The sequence below is a fragment of the Mesoplodon bidens genome, assembly GCF_964165515.1.
Source record: "Mesoplodon bidens genome assembly, chromosome: 17".
NCBI classification, from domain to species: domain Eukaryota; kingdom Metazoa; phylum Chordata; class Mammalia; order Artiodactyla; family Ziphiidae; genus Mesoplodon; species Mesoplodon bidens.
Window position 1 is genome coordinate 3,868,972 of NC_138174.1, and position 18,888 is coordinate 3,887,859.

The following is an 18,888-nucleotide window of genomic DNA, read 5'->3' on the forward strand; positions in this document are numbered from 1 at the left end:
TTAGGTTGCTTGGCTATTGTAAATAGTGCTCCTGTGAACACTGGGGCACATGTACCTTTTCAAATTAGAGTTTTCATCTTTTCTGGACATATGCCCAGGAGTGCGATTGCTGGAAAGCCATTATAATTAAAATATTGACCAGTTGAATTCTTGTACTGGTTGTTTCTCCCATTGTGTTCCCAAGCTTTTTTGGCTGCAGAAAGCTTTTTATTTTGAGGAATGCTGTCCAGTCTTGTACTTCCATTTTTCTGGGTAAAAGTGCTGAGTCCTACATGTAAAACATTTAGGGTCACCAGGTGGTTAGTGGAATATGCCTATTGGTGTAATGAAATCCACAAAAAGTAGAATATAATTCTTTCTTCAGTTAAAAAAGTGGAGGGATGTACGGCAGAGTCACACACACACACACACACACACACACACACACACGGAATGGGGTACATTAGTTGACCAAAGCAAAGGTGTTGCTGAGAACCGGCAGAGTCTGTGGTCACCTGCACGGGTACCTACATGGTGTCCTCACTCCAGGGGCAGTGAGTGTCCACATCTGGGACTGAATTTCACTAACACCGATGGTTGTGAAAAGCTTAGGCTCTGAAAATGCACGTGGTTGATCCGAAGGTGAAACCATCAACACTGGCAAACCAGACACATCTTCCACAGGTGAGCAGTGCCTTCTCTCTCGGAGCTCCGGTGTCCTTACAGGGTCCCCAGTGTCACCCCCTGCGGGTTTGCCCTCCCTCTTCACTGTTCTTCCTGTGCTTCTGTACCTCGGACATGCTGCTCGATCTCCCTCACGTCGGGGTAAAACGAAGTTTCTCTCTCCCCAGCCCAAAGAGCTGGGCTTTTCCAGGAGGAAAGAACCCCCTTCTGCAGTCATTGGGTTTGGAGAAAGGAGGCTCTTTTCCCCCAGAACAGTGTTGGGACGTTGGACGTGCAGATGGGCCTCTGTGGGCGGTTACTGCTGATGGATTTGCAGGGATGAGGAGCACTGCATGATGGGAGAGCATCTGGACCGGGGCTCAGAAGATGTGGGTTGTGGCCACATGGACACTGTCACTCACCATCGGTCCTTGAACAAACTGTTCACACTTCAGCCCCCCCCTTCCTGGTTGTGACGTAAAAACAGTCTCCACGATCTCCAGGGTATTGTTTGTTGATCAGAAATTCTAGATATTTAAATTTCAATACCTAAGATAAATAAATGAAATGTCTCCTGAATTTATTTTGGGTATGTAGTTCATAGCCAAGAATATTCACGAATGTCAATGCATCATTAAGGAAGTGCTTTTTAAATTTTCTGTGGGATTATATTTGACTTGAAATGTTTTATTTTCATGGCGTCCTGACTTGTCAAGGATCTCAGCCTGTCTACGAGCTGAGTCGGTCTAACAAACAGCAATAACAGAGTGGATGCCGCCTTTTATGAGTCAGTCAGTGAGGTCTCAGAGGGAGGAAAATTATGAAAAAAATACATAATTTGTCCCAGTAAAAGAACTAACTTATGGCTGAAAAGAATATCTTATACTCGGTATTATTGCTGATTTGTCCCACAGGTGTGAATAAACCCGGAAAGCATGAACATTTGGAAGTTATTGAAAATTTATTGGAAACGTAGTACAAAACTCCCACCCTTCCTTTGTTCCCATCCAAAATCTAGAATTATTATAGTTGGCTGGGGTTTTTCTTATATCTCAGTGGTGTCATTTCCCACATGTGAGAAAATTGAACGGGGAGGATCTGAGAATAATAGGCTGTTAAACAACAGTTTTACATGCCTTTAGGATACAATACGGACAGTGGGATATGTGCATCATGAAGTCTTCAAGCCAAATAAGGAAAGAAGCTGACTTAACAGCAGGTGTTTTGATTAACAGAGAAGTTAGTTTATAGCATAATAAAGAATGGCATGAAGGATTATATTGCCCCCAAAAGCAAGACAGATTTTTGGGGGGAGGGGAGAGCAATTTCTCCCTCCCCCAACTGTAAAAGTAATAGGTATTTACTATAGAATTTGAAAAAAGTGCAGGAGCTAGAAATCACTAATGGTGCCACCATTTTCAGACATTTACTGTTATTTCCTCACAACACTCTTTGTCTGCATGTGCTTCTATGTGTGTTCACACGTGGGTCTCATTTTTCTTGGTGTGCGCTGTGTCTATCATGCGTTTTCCACAAGGTCACATCGGTCATCCGTGGTGGGAGGAGGTTGCAAGCCTAGGCCAGCAGGACTCAAAAGTTATACTCTTCCCTCTAGGGAACCTTGCCCTTCTCATTCATGCTGATCTAGTAGTTATTTATTCTGTTCTTTGTACTCGGTCAACTCTCGCACTTGCTGGATTATAGTAGTGTTTCCAGAGGGTGTGCTGTCCAGTGGTTGCAAGTATGGAATCACTTAGTCTGTTTTATGCACGAGCCCACTTTAAACAAAAGTCAGTCCGTCATGATCCAACGGGGTAGCTTGAGAATTTATCAGTTCCCTTTCCTTTTTTCAAATAGAACCGCCCAGATTCTCTCAAACGGTTTAAGGACCTCCTGAAAGTAAAATTGTAAACCACAAACAGTGTTTAGCACCCTTTGATGTTGGCAGATTATTCCTTCTACCTAATTTCAATACCTTATGGCACAGCTTACCCCATTTCCTTTAGATTTTTCTTCACTGGAGATGGAGAACAGCTGGTCAGTTCTTTTGTAATATTACCTTTTCCCAGCGTACAAACAAGATCAAGTTCCCTCTGACTTTCTCTTCATGTTAAGTTTCTTCTTTTGTCCTCTTGTACCAAGACAGGCTATGGATACCTCGAATATCGTGCCCGCCGTGTGATACGCATTCCATAAATACGTTTGATTAGACAAACTTCAGTATTGGCTGTGAATTGCTGTGTAGATAAAGCATCACCTTCCTTCCGAATTGCCTTCTCCCCATCCTCATCCCCGTTTCTGTCTTCCTGGTTCCTACTACTTGGAAAGGCCCCTGTGTCCAGTTGGGAATGGGAAGTAGGCCCCCTGCTAAGGTAACACTTGGGAAAGCACTTGGCTCAGAATTTGATCAAGGCCTCACAAATGGCCTTTCTATCTCCAGTTTGTATCTGTAGGGTATGAAGTGGGTAGTAAACTGAGCCTAAAATGGTGGGAAGCATAGGTTTCTCTGTTTTCAGCTTGTGTAGTACTTTGCAAGTTCACAAAGCATTTCGTGTCTTAGCAGGTGTTTATTGAGCACCTATTACATACTACAGTGGAACTTCGGGGTTGCTCAAAACAGCTCTTACCCTGAGTTCACAGCCTAGCAGAGGGGACAGGATGCAACGAATAGTCATGACCCGTTGTGATCAGCTTTCTAATAGCGGTAAGATCAAGGCACGATCGGGGCAGAAAGGAACACAGGATCAGTTTCATCTGCTGGGCAAGGGAGGCTCAGGAAAAAGTGGTTGACTTGGGTCCTAGCCCAACACCTACAATCCAGTTTCATTTATTTAGTTCTGTGGTTCCATCCCCCTCATAGAAGGTGGGTACTGTATCTTCTGTCTTGGAAATCCTAGCTCAGGTTGTTGGATCTGTGAATGTGAAGGCAGAACAAGTTTAGATGTTCGTGCAACGTTGGGGACCATATCTTCGGGGACGCCGGGTAAGAAATGAGAGTTGGGGATTCTTATGCCAGAAAAATGCCTGGACAGTGGCAGAAGGGTGAATGAGAGGAAGGTGAGGTATGGGGGAGGGGAGGAAACCAGGAGGCTTTTGCAGTGTTCCAGGGGAGAGTGGATGGAGGGCCGGCAGCGGTGGAGCCGGGGGAGGGGCTTAGAGAGCAGAGGTGAGGTCGACCTCACCATCACAGGTGGATTCCTGGGTGGGGATGGACCACACTTCCATTGATTCCGAGTGCGACGTGAGGGTGATTGATGATAGGGGCGTGGTCACTTGTAGACATTTGGAGAGTGGCCTGGGAGACACCCACGTGTCTCCCGGGACACAGTGTGCATCGAGGGTTGGCAAACCTTTCCTGTAAAGGGTAAGATAATAAGAATCCTAGGCTTTGTGCGGCTGTGGACGGTCCATAACAAACGAGGGGGACTGTGTTCCAGGACTTCGAGGGTGGGCAGGGGGCTGGCTCTGACCACGGGCTGCAGTTTTTTGATCCCTGGGCTAGGAGATCATCCAGGTCGAGATTGTCGTTGAACATGGCAGTGGATGAGACCTTATGCTGTGTGGCTGTCTGACGCAGAGCCCTGGGGAACACTAACCTGCAAATAAAAGTGTGGGGAGAGGCTTTCAGTATTTGGGGGGTGGGTGTCGAAGCCGGCTGTCACAATGACAATCTGAGTGCTGAGATAACGACCTGGTGATGCCCATCAGGCAGGAGGGGCGTGTAGGGGAGGCGTAAGCCGGGAAGGGGGGTCACAGGTAGCTTGAAGAGTGACTTCAAGTGAGCATTCCCCCAAGTTTAAATACAGGGAGGTGTGGACCCTCACAAAGGTAAATAAAATTACTCAAGCCTGAGACAAAACTCAAACTCAGGTGTTTGTGTACAGGTTTTTGTTTGTTTGTTTTACTGTACCCACCTGGGCCCTGGGGAATTCTTTTGGTTATTTTGTTAAGTCCCAAGTTAAGAGAATCCTTTCTGGCTTGACCAAGAAGGATTAGTTACCTGTTGGTCTACTGTGTGCAGGTAAAAGCCTCTCTCCTACAAGCATTGGATTGGCCGAAAAGTTCATTCGGGTTTTCCATAACATGTTACAGAAAAACCTGAACAGACTTTTTGGCCAACCCAGTAATCCACAACAGGCTCCATTCCTATTTCTGTAAACTATCACTTTCATGTCCAGAGACCAGACGGCCCTTTCTGTACCTAGGATACCACTGGCTGAGTCCTAAGACCAGGTCCTACCCTGGGCCCAGAGCATTAAGCATGCCAGCTTGCTTAATCTTTATATCAGCCCTCTGATTTCAGAAGCGTTATTTCCATTTTACCCACGAGAAAAGCCTCGTAGACTCCAGGATGCCCCCAGAGTAAGCGGTGGGCTGGGATTTAAACCCCCATGTGCCAGAGACGTGTGACCAGCAGGCAGCATGGACTGCAGATTCGGAAACACAGATGTGATGTTTCTCTTGCCTTATTTGTTTCTCTTGTTTCCGCCTCTTCCCCCTGCCCCTCACCTCCTTTTCTGACAGTTGCTCTGGTTTCATCTTTCAGAAGGTTGCAGGGCTGTGGAATTTTTCATATCCTGTGTTCTCATTCTGAGGTCTACCACCACGGCTGGGCTGGTGTACTTAGCCAACAGAAATGATGGAAATGGGTTGTGATGGGACGGACGTGGGCAGGGGGCACCCAGAGTAGTAAGTAGACAGGGATTCTCAGTGAAGGGTGGGAAGGGAGCTGAGCCTGGAGGGCCCCTCAAATGTGTCTGCGTACTCTAAACACATCTGTTTTCAGCTGGCTTGCTTCTGCTAACAGTTTCTCAATTTACATATGTAAGAACTACAGGCAAACATGGCTGGAACCAAGGCACATGCCACTTGGATCCTTGCCAGCTTTTATTTGGGGCTGACAATTTTTTGGATGTAATACAAGATTTATAGTTGTTTGTTTCTTCTAATGAGGTGGCGAGATAAGGCTGCATCTGTTATAGCTGTTGAGCACAGGATATCTGAGTATTGGTTTCCATTTTAAAAAGAAACATGAAACCTGAAAACATAAAACTTTTCAGCTCTGAAAATCATGTAGATTATTGAGCTGATAATTGGTCTCATCATGAGTAAACTTCTCTTACTAAGTTGGCGAGTGTGGAAGGGAGACATGAGGCATGAAAGGGTAGACTGGCATGTGAAACTGGTGAGTAAAAGTTCTGCCTTTTTTCTTGAGCTTTTGGGGCAGGGGAATCACATCCTGCATTTGAGGAGGGGAAGGAAATAGACTGGGGTTTCTCTCTGATGCCTGAGTGAGCGCCTCCTAGTCACAGGATGAATGCTGGGGTGCCAGTCCTCACACCACTTGCCAACACAGGTCCCAAGGCATCAGCGGCGCTTGGTGGAGGGTGTCCTCTCAACCCCTTCATTATCCTAAATGGAGCTTGTTGATCTGTTGCTCTTGTTTGCAGGAGAAATTCTTTTCTCCCTCAGTCAAACCGTATTGAAACAGAGAGAGAAACAGGAGCAGAAAGACACAAAGAGTGAAACCAGTGGACGTTACCTTCTTCCTCTCTAACTAGGTGAACCGAGAGGTGCAAGCAGTCATGACACAGAATAGAAGGAGGCTTTCTTTTTCTTTGTATTATTTTCTAAATTTTTTTTAGTACTTTTGACCCTGTTCTATTGCCAAGTAAGTTCAACTTGGCTTGGAGAAGAGCCACACAGATGGAAAATAGTGGGAAGACAGTAAATAAATGTACCATAAATGGCAGGGTTACCACTGCGGCTTGATGTTACAGGGATTTGTAGGATCTACCCCATTTTATTTAAGGAGGCATAAACTTTGTGTTAATGAGGTTGGCAGATGGTCCTGAATCCGGAGATTTCAAAAATCTGGAAGAACAGATTGTAATTATACCTTAAGGATTAAAAATATAGGCAGGAAATAACAAAATGAGATACAGCTTGCAAAACGCACACTAATACAACTGGGGAAAAATAACGTAAAATGCAGGATCCAAATGAACAGAAGAAATCTGTGGTAAATTGCCAAAGAATAGCAGTATTTGGAAGTATCCATTGGGCCGTGCAATACACTACAGTGGATTGACCGTTAGGGGCCACCTACGTTGCTCATCCTCAGTAAAGAGCTGATGGAGTTTGCAGAAAGATGACCAGCAGTGCTGATTTCAGTTTCCATCATTTCACTGGGTTAAGAGTTAAGGAGATTGGAAGGCAGTCATTGGGAGGCTACCACTAGGGAGGATGGGAATGGAGGTGAGGACTGAATTGAGACCATGGTGGCAGGGTGTGTTGGAATAGATGGACCTCAGAGAAATTCAGGAGGCACAGTCAACAGGATAAAGATCCAAGAAGGAAGAAGAAGTTGACGACGGCGCCACCATGACAGCAGCAGGTGGTCACCCTGAACACCCACACGAGGGAACTTAGGAGGCAAGTCAGACTTGGCAGGAAAGATACAAAGTCCATATTTGTTGGGTTGCAGAGGCTAAAAGGTATAATTCAGCTGTAGGGGTTTCTAGTTTCCAAACAGGTGTTTAGGTCCAGCTGGGTTAGTCTTAAAGAATGATGTGTTAGTGATGGATATGAAACATCAGTTAGTATGTTGTCTAGACCTTTAGCATTTCATCCTAAAGGGGTGAAAAGTGTGAGAATCTCAGACACCTGGGCAAAGCAATGGAAGCCAATTATTTAAGCATCTTTTTTCTTTTCACGAGACTGTACTTTGTCACCTTTCTAAACTATAGGTATGGTAAATAAAGCTATTTTAATCATCAGATTTAAAAACACATATAGCTGCTACAAATTATATAAGAAAATAACTCTAAGAACACGTAGGTTCTCCTATTTTAGTTTTATAGGAAAGACCTTTGCCTGAAAAAAATTAGTTCAAAAATCAACTAATTCTAGAACATAATAGAAATTTTGATGAGTACTGGATGCAAGTCTAACATTCTCAGGATACCGAGGATGTGCGGAGGTTGAAATCTGATTGTTGCTTTGTTTCTTAATGTATTGGAACTTTCTCCCCCATGGTAATTAGCAGTTCATGAGCAGAGTACCCAGAATAGAACTGCCCCCCAAATAGATGAAATACACGTGCAAGCAACATTTTAGCTGGTAAGTTTAAACCCTTAGGGAAGTTGAATTACTGACCTTCAACTAAAATGCAACCTTTACAAAATGAGGGCTCATTGTCATGGTATTTGTGGGGAGAGCGCTGGACCCCGAAATTTGGGAGAATTGTTGTCTGGGGGTGGACCTGCCCTTTAGGTGTGTGAGCGCTGAGAAGGCTCTGGCTGCTCTGCTCACGTCTGAGCCGGTTACCTGAGGGCAGGTGCCTGCCCCTCTCTCCTCCTTCCTTGTAGACTTTCCGGTGTGGATGTTTGTCGGTGGAGATCTCAGCAGCCTTCCTTCCAGGTCTTTCTAAGAGTCACATTCCTAAGGGTGCGTATGAGGTATGCGAGATGAAGTGCCTGTGTGAAGTGCATTGTAGCATGTCAGCAGCGACCACGGGACTCAAGCAGACAGCGTGCAGGGACACGTGGGTTTCCTCCTAAGAAAGAATTAGGACAAGTCAGGGGCTGAGGAGCCGCTGAGGCTCTGTACTTTGCAGAGCGTTTCCTGCCTCTTCTCACCAGCATTAGTGTCTCCCTGTTGGCATCGTTTATTTTATTATTTTATCTTATTTTATTGTTACTATTTTAAAAAATTTTTATTGGAGCGTAGTTGACTTAGTGTTGTGTTCGTTTCAGGTGTGCGGCAAGGTGAATCAGCTATGCATATACATATATCCGTTCTTTTTAGGTTCTCTTCCCACATGGGCCATTATAGAGTATTGAGTAGGGTTCCCTGTGCTGTACAGCAGGTTCTTACTGGCATCGTTTATTTTAAACTATCAGAAGGGGGATCTGTAGTCAGCTGTGATTCCCACACATATTTGACTTATTTGACACTCCCCCTTTTTTTATTGGCAGTGAATCTTTTCGATCATTTACTCTGAGGAATGTGCCTTGGGAAGGGAAGTCATAACCAGGGATTTTACAGCAGGTAGAGGAAGCAGAGGTTTGGAAATGGCCTTGGGAGGTTTAGGAGAATGCGGCGGCTGCCTTTTCAGTCTGAAGGATGTGGAATGAGAGGCAGTGTGGTGGGGAGCGCCCAGATGGGGGGCACCCTTGTAGCACAGGCCTTCCAGGGGGACCCAGGTTCCCATTTGGCAGGTGGAAGATTTTCGAAGAGGTGAAAGATTTAGGGGTGTTAAGTGTTGAATCGTCTTGCAAAACTCTTATGTTGAAGTCCTAACCCACCCATTTCCTCAGAATGTGACCTTAATTGGAAATAGGGTCATTCTGATGTAATTAGTTCAATTAAGGTGAGACCATTAGGATGCGCCCTGATCCAGGATGACTTTATATAAAGGGGTAGTTTGGACACAGACAGGCACATGGGGAGAATAGCGTGCGATGATGAACGCAGAAATTGGAGCAAGGCTTCTGCAAGCCAAGGAAGGCCGAAGATCCCCAGCAAACCAGCAGAAGCAAGGAGAGAGGCCTGGGACGGCCTCCCGCACAGCCTCAGAAGGAACCTGCCAACCCCTCCATCTAGCCTGTCGCCCTCTTGCACTCTGAGACAATACACTTCTGTTGTTGAAGCCGCCCAGTTTGTGGTACCTTCTTACGGCAGCCCCAGCAAACTAACACAAGGGGAGATGGTATCATGAAGGAGAAGTTCTTGCAGGATTCTTGTAGAGGGGCGGATGGTCCCGTCCCGAGAAGGGAGCACAAAGGATCAGCTTGAGGATGTGGAGGAGATGCGCCCAGTGTGGGCGGTCACGGAGTCTGGGAACACAGCTTCACTTTCACATGGGCATTTACCTGTCACATTTTCCATCTGTAATGGGAGATGTTGCATCAGCTTCTGGCATATGCTGGCTTGGAAAAGAAACATTAGAGCAGCGTGTGTCTCGGGGTGTCAGGCAGCACACTGAAAGAGTTCTGCCCTGATTTGTTCTAAAGCTTTCAACAAGTTGATCAATTTCACCCACTTCACCTGTTGCTGAGTTTTTCTTAACCTTAGCAAGAATGCTAATTAGTTGTGAAAACCTATATTGATGAATGAGGTGAAGGCCCTTGAGCAACATGCTTACTATCAGTTAACAGTTGATTTATTCGTTGATGGAATGTCCTTGGAAAAAGCATTTTGGGTTAGAAGGAAGGTATTTTGAAATGCTGTAGGCTGTAAGTTAATCCTGTGACTACATCTATTACTTAGGAAAGAAAAAGTATATACTGTCTTTGAGCACAGCAGCAACGTTTAAAGCCATTCATTACCTTCTGTTGTGAATCTGGTTTAGTAAGTTTTACAGACGAACATCTTCCAGTAAGCGCCTTGATCTTGTAACGGAGAAGAGACTGAAATCCCTTGACCCGAAGTATGAGTTTTCTTAGACTGTTGCCCAATCTTTCTAGCTTCTCACCTTGTAAACCAATGTGAATGCAGTAGATTTTATTTAACCCTGAAACATTAGGTAGAATATTTTTCTTTCTCTCCTTCACTTGCTTCCTCCTTCCCCCACCCTTGTTGCTCTTTCCTTCCTCCCCTGTGTGTGTGTGTGTGTGTGTGTGTGTGTGTGAGTGTGAGAGAGACTCTCTGTGAGGTTCATTCTACCCAAATATGCAAGGGTATGGGGTCAGACACTACAGGGAAATGAACACTCCATGTGGTTTCGCCCATTTCATTTAGAATGCACTTTCCTTGGCCCTTTCAAAAGGACTAAGATGGGCGAACTTAATTTGTATACATGTGGTTCCATATTTTGAGATTATGGGATCATTTCAGTTACATCTGTGGTAGTAATAATTAGGAAGTAATTGCAGGCTGTTAATTAGGTTGAGAATCGAGATGGCGCTGTGGATCCTAGCTCAGCTGTGTCCTTATTATGCGACCTTGGTTAGAAATCTCAAAGCCACTGTGGTGAGAGTGACCCGCCTCAAATCATGTAACAATAAGCTCATTACAAGGCCTGCTGTGAAATTAATGTGCGTCCCGCTGGAGAGAAATACTGGAGTTTTCTTAATCTTTTTTTTTTTTTTTTTTTTTTGGCGGTACACGGGCCTTTCACTGCTGTGGCCTTTCCCGTTGCGGAGCACAGGCTCCGGGCGCGCAGGCTCAGCGGCCATGGCTCACGGGCCCAGCCGCTCCGCGGCATGTGGGATCCTCCCGGACCGGGACACGAACCCGTGTCCCCTGCATCGGCAGGCGGACTCTCAACCACTGCACCACCAGGGAAGCCCTTAATCTTTGCTCATTAGACACAGGTTGCATTTCAGAGGAAAGGATCTTAGATATATTTTCTGAGGATACGGCCCCATGTCCTGCAGATAAGAGAAGGGAAATTGTAAGTCAGAGAAAGACAAATACCGTATGATATCACTTGTATATGGAGTCTGAAGAAGCTGAACTCATAGAAATGGGGTTGAGCAGGGTAGTTGTCAGGGGCTGGGGAGATGTCGGTCAGAGAATACAGACTTGCATTTGTAAGATGGATAAGTTCTGGGGACCTAATGCACAGCATAGTGATTATAGCTAATACTGCTGTTGGTACACTTGTAGGTTGCTGAGAGTAGATCTTAAGTGTTCTCTCCACAAAAAAGAAATGGTAATTATGTGATGTGATGCAGGTGTGAGCTAAGTGAATCATTTTTACAATATATCAGTGTACCAAATCAACATGTTTATGTGCCTTAATGTTATATATCAATTACATCTCAATAAAGCTGGGGGGGAGGGGAAATTAACACCTTTTTGAGAAAACCTGTAGTGACTTTATGGTTGTGCTCAGTGGTCGGAGGAAGAAGGGAGGAGGGTGCTAGGTCAGGGACCACCTGTTCTGCTTTGGCTTTGGAATTTTCAAGCTTAGATGGGAGTGTGGATGGTGTATAATTAACCTTGCTCCTTGTTTTCCTGAGGCTAATGACAAGCCCTGTGCATTATGCTGCAAGCCGATTGATGTCAACGGGAGTCGTGTGCCAGTGACAGGGGAGCCGGCCTAGAATTTAAAGTCAAGTCAATTACGCTATTAACTCACCTTTCTATAGAAAGGTATAGACAGACTATAAAAGTCTGTCTTCTTCCCAATAACCTATATGAGGTGCTTGTATTTGATTTGGTATCATTTTCAGGACTATCTCATGAGGACTTAGACTGTTTCATTTCCATTGATGCTCTGGACTATATCCACTTGTGACTGAGTGTGGCGTTTTCCTAGTGACTGGGGTGTGCTGGAGAGCTTACACATAGAAGACTATGAATTCAGGCAGGATAGAGTTGATACTTCGATGGGGTAATAGGGTAATATTTAAAGAATGAAATGAATATTGCATGAATGAAATAAGTGCCAGTATCCATTTCTAATGCTAGTAGAGCTTTTATGGCTTATTCTTTTCAAAAATAAAATTGTTCTTAAGCAAACAAAAAACACCTGAGTTTCATCCTCTAGTTCAGTTTCCTAGGAATGCAATATTTTTTGGGTGCCTAAAATGGTACTTTAGTCAGAGATAAAAAGTGTTGTAGGGATAGGTCTCCCTGAATTGGACAGAATTGCTGAGCGTGGGGCGAGAACCGCGTCCCCCCTGCCCACGTCTGTGCCCTCTGATGTTTTCACCGCACTCTGGGTACCTTTTGGGGCTGAGTTCTCATTCTTGTGCAGTGACATTGTAACAGTGTCATTCTGTACCCAAGAGACTGCTGCCGTGGAAATAATGCTTTTCAGGAAAGACTTTAAAATCCAGAGAGTGTCATTCATATTCATCATGTTTGCAGCTGAAGTTGGTGTGCTCACTGACGTTCTTAATGAACTAATGATAAAACCAATTCAAGTCCGAAAACCTAGAAAGAAAGAAAACTCCAGGGGTAACAGGGAAGACTGATGCTTGCACACAGGCAGGTGAAGTTCCTTAGAGTAACGCTGCACAAGAATTTGAATTTGAACCTGGAAGGACTTTAAAACAGTCCTTTTTGGACACATAATGGTCTCTTTTTTTTAGGAAAATACTTAAGATGATTTTGTGTATTATAGGTGCTCAGATGTTTGTGAAATTACATTAGAGTTAGAAAGAAATGAACCCAGATTGAGTCTACTGTGTTCCCTGCTCATTCGTTGGAGATCTGAGGATCAGGTACCGAAAGGAAACTTGACCAGAACATTCTCTGCTCTAGACGGACACTCTTTATGCCTCAGCAACAGTAACAATAAACAGCAAAGCATTTCCTCAGTAACTAAAACCTGACCGTCCCAGCTCAGAATGTTTAGAGAGAATTGCATTTAAGTCTGAACTGTATAAACAGGTCAGAGTGAAAGCCGATGTTTACAACCGGAGCGAAAATCACTGTGGAATAACTCGTAGGTATTTCTTAATTTTATATTTTAAACGTTGTGGTGTCATCTCCAGCTCTTCCATCTGGGCTTTCAAAATACGCCTGCAACCGGAGCGTCTTAGATCGGAGGCATTTAGTTCATTTGGGGGAATCCCAGAGTCTGTTGGGGATCATGTTCACATTCCTCCACTTCCTCTGTAAAATGAGACCTTCTTCCTTGTGTTTCCTGATCTCACCCAAGAGTTTTTCAATTATTTTTTTTAAACAAAGGTTGAAAAGCTTTGGAAGAGCAATTTTTGGTTCTCTGTATATGTAGGAGAAATCAGAAATAGGAGTCAATAGAAACCCACGTCCATCTCATCTATAACCCATTTATTTTCTCCATCCATTAGTAGTAATAAAGGATTTGAGCCTGCTAGAACCAGCTTAAGCAGGAAAACATGCTTATGCGTCCATACTCCTTGGGCTCATATATCTTCACAAGAGGGACGGGATTGTGGGCAGGTCAGTAGAACAGTCAGTTTTCTGCATTCCCCAATTTCTGTGGTCTTTCCACATAAGGGTTTAAGGGATTCGATTTTAATTTTTTGGCACAAGTAGTAAAGGGCATCGTGATGTCTTTCACACACAAGGGAACCTCTGCAGAACAGACGCTGCCCTCAAGGCTGCTTGGGAAGGAGCCCTTAGGATACATGGGACCAGTGTGAAACCAGGGGTGAGCCTCCAGCAAGGAGGGGTGTTGGCCATGCGGGATGCATCCCTGGTAGAGGGACCGCTCTGTGGATGATCTAGTGGGACCAGTGCAGAGTGTGCAGTGAGGCGTGTTCTATGGTAGAGTTTAGAGATACATGCTCCGTGTACACTGCTGCAGTTCATCTTAAAATCCTACAAGGCGTGCCTCATCATCCTCATTTTATGGATTAGGAAAGAGTAGCAGTGAGTAGCTCCAAAGACACAGCAATAAATTTAAAACTAATATAGCCAATTTTGACTTTCCGGTAAGCTGACATTTTTAGCTGGCTTTATCCAGATATTTTTCCACAAGTATATCAATGACTTTTGTTTCATTACAAAAGGTTCGTTGGGTTTTTAAAAAATTGATTCAGCTGATCATTGAGGAAATCCGAGGGTTCATGACTAACATGTTTGTAGTTCATCGTGATTTGGGAGTCAGTTTGGTTTAAATTCCAGTTTGTTGGTTCAAAGAAGAAAACATTAGGTAGAGATCCATGTGTACTCTATTTGTTATAGCTCTATGTTTTCAAGGCAGGACATGTAGGTAATATTGTACATTTGTGAATGGGCTAAATGGTTTGAGAAACTTTCACTCATAGTAACACAGTTATTTTTGAGGAAAGGAGACAATGAGATTTCCCCCCATGCTGTTTCACGTTGAAGATTTTTCAACAAACTGGACAGCCTCCTGCCAACCCGTTTCGAAGAATCTTTGAAACTGACCTCACTTTTCTCCGCACTATACATCTGAATTTTCTTAAGCTTTTGGAACTTTTTCTCTGTTTTAAATGTTATATAAACTCTTTGGTTGGACCCTTGAGTGAACTGTTACGACATTTAAGGGGGAAAAAGTCCTATAAGCATTAATCAGTGTAAGCTATTTGTTGCTTTTTCATGCGACCCCATCCTGCTTTCATCCTGACACACACCAAGCTAGAGGCAGTGGCTGCTTGTTTGATTGTTTAGTAAAGAGCGTGGTTTGATCTCTCTTGTGCTTTCAGTCCTGGTAAATTAATCAAAAGAAGTTACTGCTGTTCTGGGCATTAGCGTGGGTTTAGATGTTTCTGCTTCAGAGCCTGTTCATCAACTAAGATGCTTTTAAGCCCCCAAAGGAGAGTAAACAGTATGGCTGTGGCTGCTTTGAGGTGACCCATGACTTGTGACCCGCTTACATTTGGGAAGGAGCCTGTTTGTATTAGCAGTTATTTCTGGTTTGGGTTGTAGCATTTTCAGACTGTCTCTTCTCCTCTTTCTCTTTTAGCTCTTTTAGTATTTGTGAAGAACCAGCCCCAACATCATTCCCGAATGTACATACCATGGGCATTTCCTTAGACCTACTGTAGAACACAGGGAACTATATTCAGTATCTCGTAATAACCTATAATGGAAAAGAATCTGAAAAAGAACATGTATATATATGTATAACTGAATCACTTTGCTGTATACTTGAAACTAACACAACATTGTACACCATACTTCAATTGAAACATAAGACATGGAGGTCAAAATACAGGAACCCAGTTTGGTTCTATGCTGAGATTTTTTAGGAGGTTTGAAAGCTCACATAGGTAGAGTAATCAATGTTTGTCCTTAAAAGACAGTGAAGTTATAACACCATTTGAGAGAGAATTTACAGGGATAGTTTTTATTAACATCAAATTCTGGGTCTTTAGGGGTTTTTTTCCTTCCAGTGGATAAAAGTTGACACTTTGATTATCATTGGCACATTCTGTGCCAAGTGTTGTACTAGGTGCTGAGGATACAAAAGCAAATCATCTTTGCCTGTAAGAACTAGACGACAGACACATAAATGGTCACTGCAGGGTGATGGGGTGAGGATTCTGATTGAGCCTGTTTACCAGGGGACAGCAGGAGGGTAGCAGAGGGCGGCTGGGCTAGGCCAGTGGGTAGACCGGAGATGGAGAAGCATTGGGGCAGACCTCCCCCAAGGAGGAGGTGACCTTGCATCTGGTCATCACAATGGATAGAAGTTAGCTGAGGGGAAACAGGAAACTGGTGAATTGGAGGAGGAGATTTTGTCAGGAGAAGAAGCGGGCACAGGAATGTGGGTGGGCGGGTGGGTAGGGGGTGTGGGCAGCATGTAGTTCTGGATGCTTATGTTCTCAGAGAAAGAGGCGGTGTCTGGAGGAAACAGCCTTATGCAGGGGATGGTCAGGACACCTCGTTTTTTTTGTTTGTTTGTTTTAGAAAAGGGATTTACTGTAATTTAATACAGTGGTCCGAGTTCAGAGAAAGGAAGGGAAGATTGTGTTCGAAATATTAATTTGCAGCCCAAATGCAGAAGAGAGTCAAACAAAAGAGAAAATTAAATGAGGTATACACAGGAAAACACAATTAGAGGCATAAAACATGATGCTCTGTGCAGAGTCCATGACTGTTGCATATTTTTAACTTTTTTTTGAGGTATAATTGATAGACAAAAGCTGTGCGTATGTAATGCGTACAATTTGATTAGCTCGAACACATGGCAAACACCCATGAAACCATCACCACTATCAGGGTACCAGACACACACATCACCTCTGAAGCTGATCAGGAAGCCTCTTGAATGGTGAGCTGCTGAGCTGGGGCTTGTTCCTGGGGGGGAGAGGTGTGGTGTTTAAGAAAAGGTGCACTGGGCAGACTGGCCTGGTGAGCAGGGCAAGGCTGCAGGGTAGACAGAAACCATGGTGTTTGTTCAGATTTTCTTTAAAAATGGAAAGGACATTAAAACAAGACGTTCTGGTCATTTTTGAGAAGAATGAATTACTTCAGATAACTGTCACAGTGTCTCCTTAGTTTCTGATCATTTATATCTAAGTTTACTTTAAAAAATAATTAGTTGCATGTAAAGAGCTCCTACTTGTGTCTATAAAATTTCTATTTTGAAAGAGTTCCTTGGGGAGAAAAAAAATAGAAATCCCTTGGGGAATTGTGTTGATAGATCAGGAAAGCGATACAGTAACAACGTATCCATTTTTCAAGCCTGAGAATGTGTCCTTCTGTTGGTCCAGAGTCTAAAAGTGAAGTGAGTTTTCTGACTGCATCCCAGTGGATTAGAAAACCGACGGAGACTCTGGGGCACTGACTACACGGTGCCCGTGAGCTCGGCCAGCACCACTGTCTGCAGGGGACAGATGCACATCTTCCTGGTGAAGTTGAGCTCTCGGCCTGAATCTGATTTATTTGGTTGGGTTCCTGATTCCCCTGCAACCTTTTCTGTGGTTACTTGAAGGTAACTAAGTCAACCTCCTATGCCCGTGGTTTATTTTGAAGTCAGTCTCATCCACCGATGTTTAGCGAGCCTGAGACTGTGGGTAAGAAATCGTGCCCATCATGAAAGGGATGGAGGTACAGTGCAAAGAAACGTCCACATCTTGTTCTCTTGTTCCTGTGTTTTGTATCTGGAAGGTTCGGATGCATCTCTGATAAATATCCTGTAGGGTAATATAACTCAAATGGCCATGATTGGGGCCAGAGGTGGTCATTAAGGGAGTGTGGAATTAAGTGAGACCTTAAAAGATTGTTCATCGGCTTTTGTTTTTAAGAAAAACACGGGCGCCGTACTTGCGAGCAGTGCTCTCGGGGCTGTGCTGACACTGTGACCTGCCTACTATCCGTTTGCTTTCTTAGCAAAAGTTCCTGGAGTTGAGTTGCCTGTTGTGTTCAGAAGTTCTGTCCGGTTACATCAGCCTTGTTGGTAGTATATTAGGGTGCTGCTCGTGTACCCACACATCGTCATGTGCTTTTAGTCTGTTTAGTTTTTGCCCAATTCTGTCCACTATGCTCCCTGCACTTGAAGACTTCTTGGAGGTTTGGCCACTGTCTCTGCCCATCCTTTCACGACGAGCTCGGAGAAGAGCTCCTGAGATTGTTTTCTAACTGTCCTCCGCTCACCACCCTCTGCTGGGTCCTTGGCTGAGCTGTGATGTCCTGGCCATCTTCACTGTCCCCCCGGCTGGGGTGACATATAAACAGCTCTTATCTGTCGTACTGGAGTGTGGCGTCTGGGGGACAGGGATGGGGTCTGGCTCACCGTGGGGGGCTTTGGACCCTCCCGTGGAACTCTTCTCCAAGCTGGGCCTGAAGCTCATTTGCCAAGAGAAGGGACAGACCAGGTTTGTGCGGCAGTGCACTGGGCACCACTGGGCACCACTGGGCACCACTGGGCAGAGACATGCTGGCAGCACGGGTCACAGCATGAGTCAGGACGCTGGGTGAGCAAAGCACGCAGGCGAAGCTGGGAGGTGACGTTACAGACGGCCCGGGGGTTGCTCATGGGAGCCCACGAGCCGGTCGACTCTCCCGGGCATGGTCCTGTAGCTGCCCCACCCACGCCTGACCCCCACACACGTGTGAAACCATCTCCAGGTCCTTCAGCACCAGCTCAGAGCTGAATCACGTGAATGCTGGCCAGACACTCTGGTGGGGAGAGTGGTGTGTGTGTGTGTGTGTGTGGTTTGTCGTGTCCCCTTCCCTTAATGAACACAATACTCTGCCTTTCTCGCAGACCAGCGTGATATGCAGCTGTGGGCCTTGGAGCCTCTCATTCTAGTGCAGTAGGTCCGTCCACAAATATCGTGAGTGTGGACCACGTGCCAGGAAGTGTGGTGAACAAGGGCGTTATGTTGGGAAACAACGACCCTGGTGCTGCCTTCAAGGGGGGGATTGCAGAGCGAGAGTTGGCCTCCCCGTGTCTGTGATGCCGTTTCCCAGTTTGTCTCTTAGGGACATGATGTCTGAGAACTCGCGGCCCCATCAGGGGCCCGGGATGATGCTCTGAAGTGAAAGATCTTCCTGCCTGTGAAGGGTCTCCTTTTCCCCTGAGCTTGGTGAGCAGGTGTGCACGAAGAGGTAGCGCACCTGCGTCAAAATGTCCCCCCCCAGAATTCAGGAAGAGTCTATTTCCTTGGTTAACGTGCATCTGGAAGAAATAGAAAATGGCTATTTCCCAATTATCATGAAGGTGTATTAAGCCAACATGCGTGTATATTTTTCTCTCCTTCATTCACGCAAGGGCTTGGAAGGAAATCGCTCCCCTTGCATTTAGCACCGTGTCTGTGTGGCTTCTTCCAAGAGCCATTGGGTGCCCTGCAGATACATTTGACTCAGTGGGGATTGATGGCCCCGCCT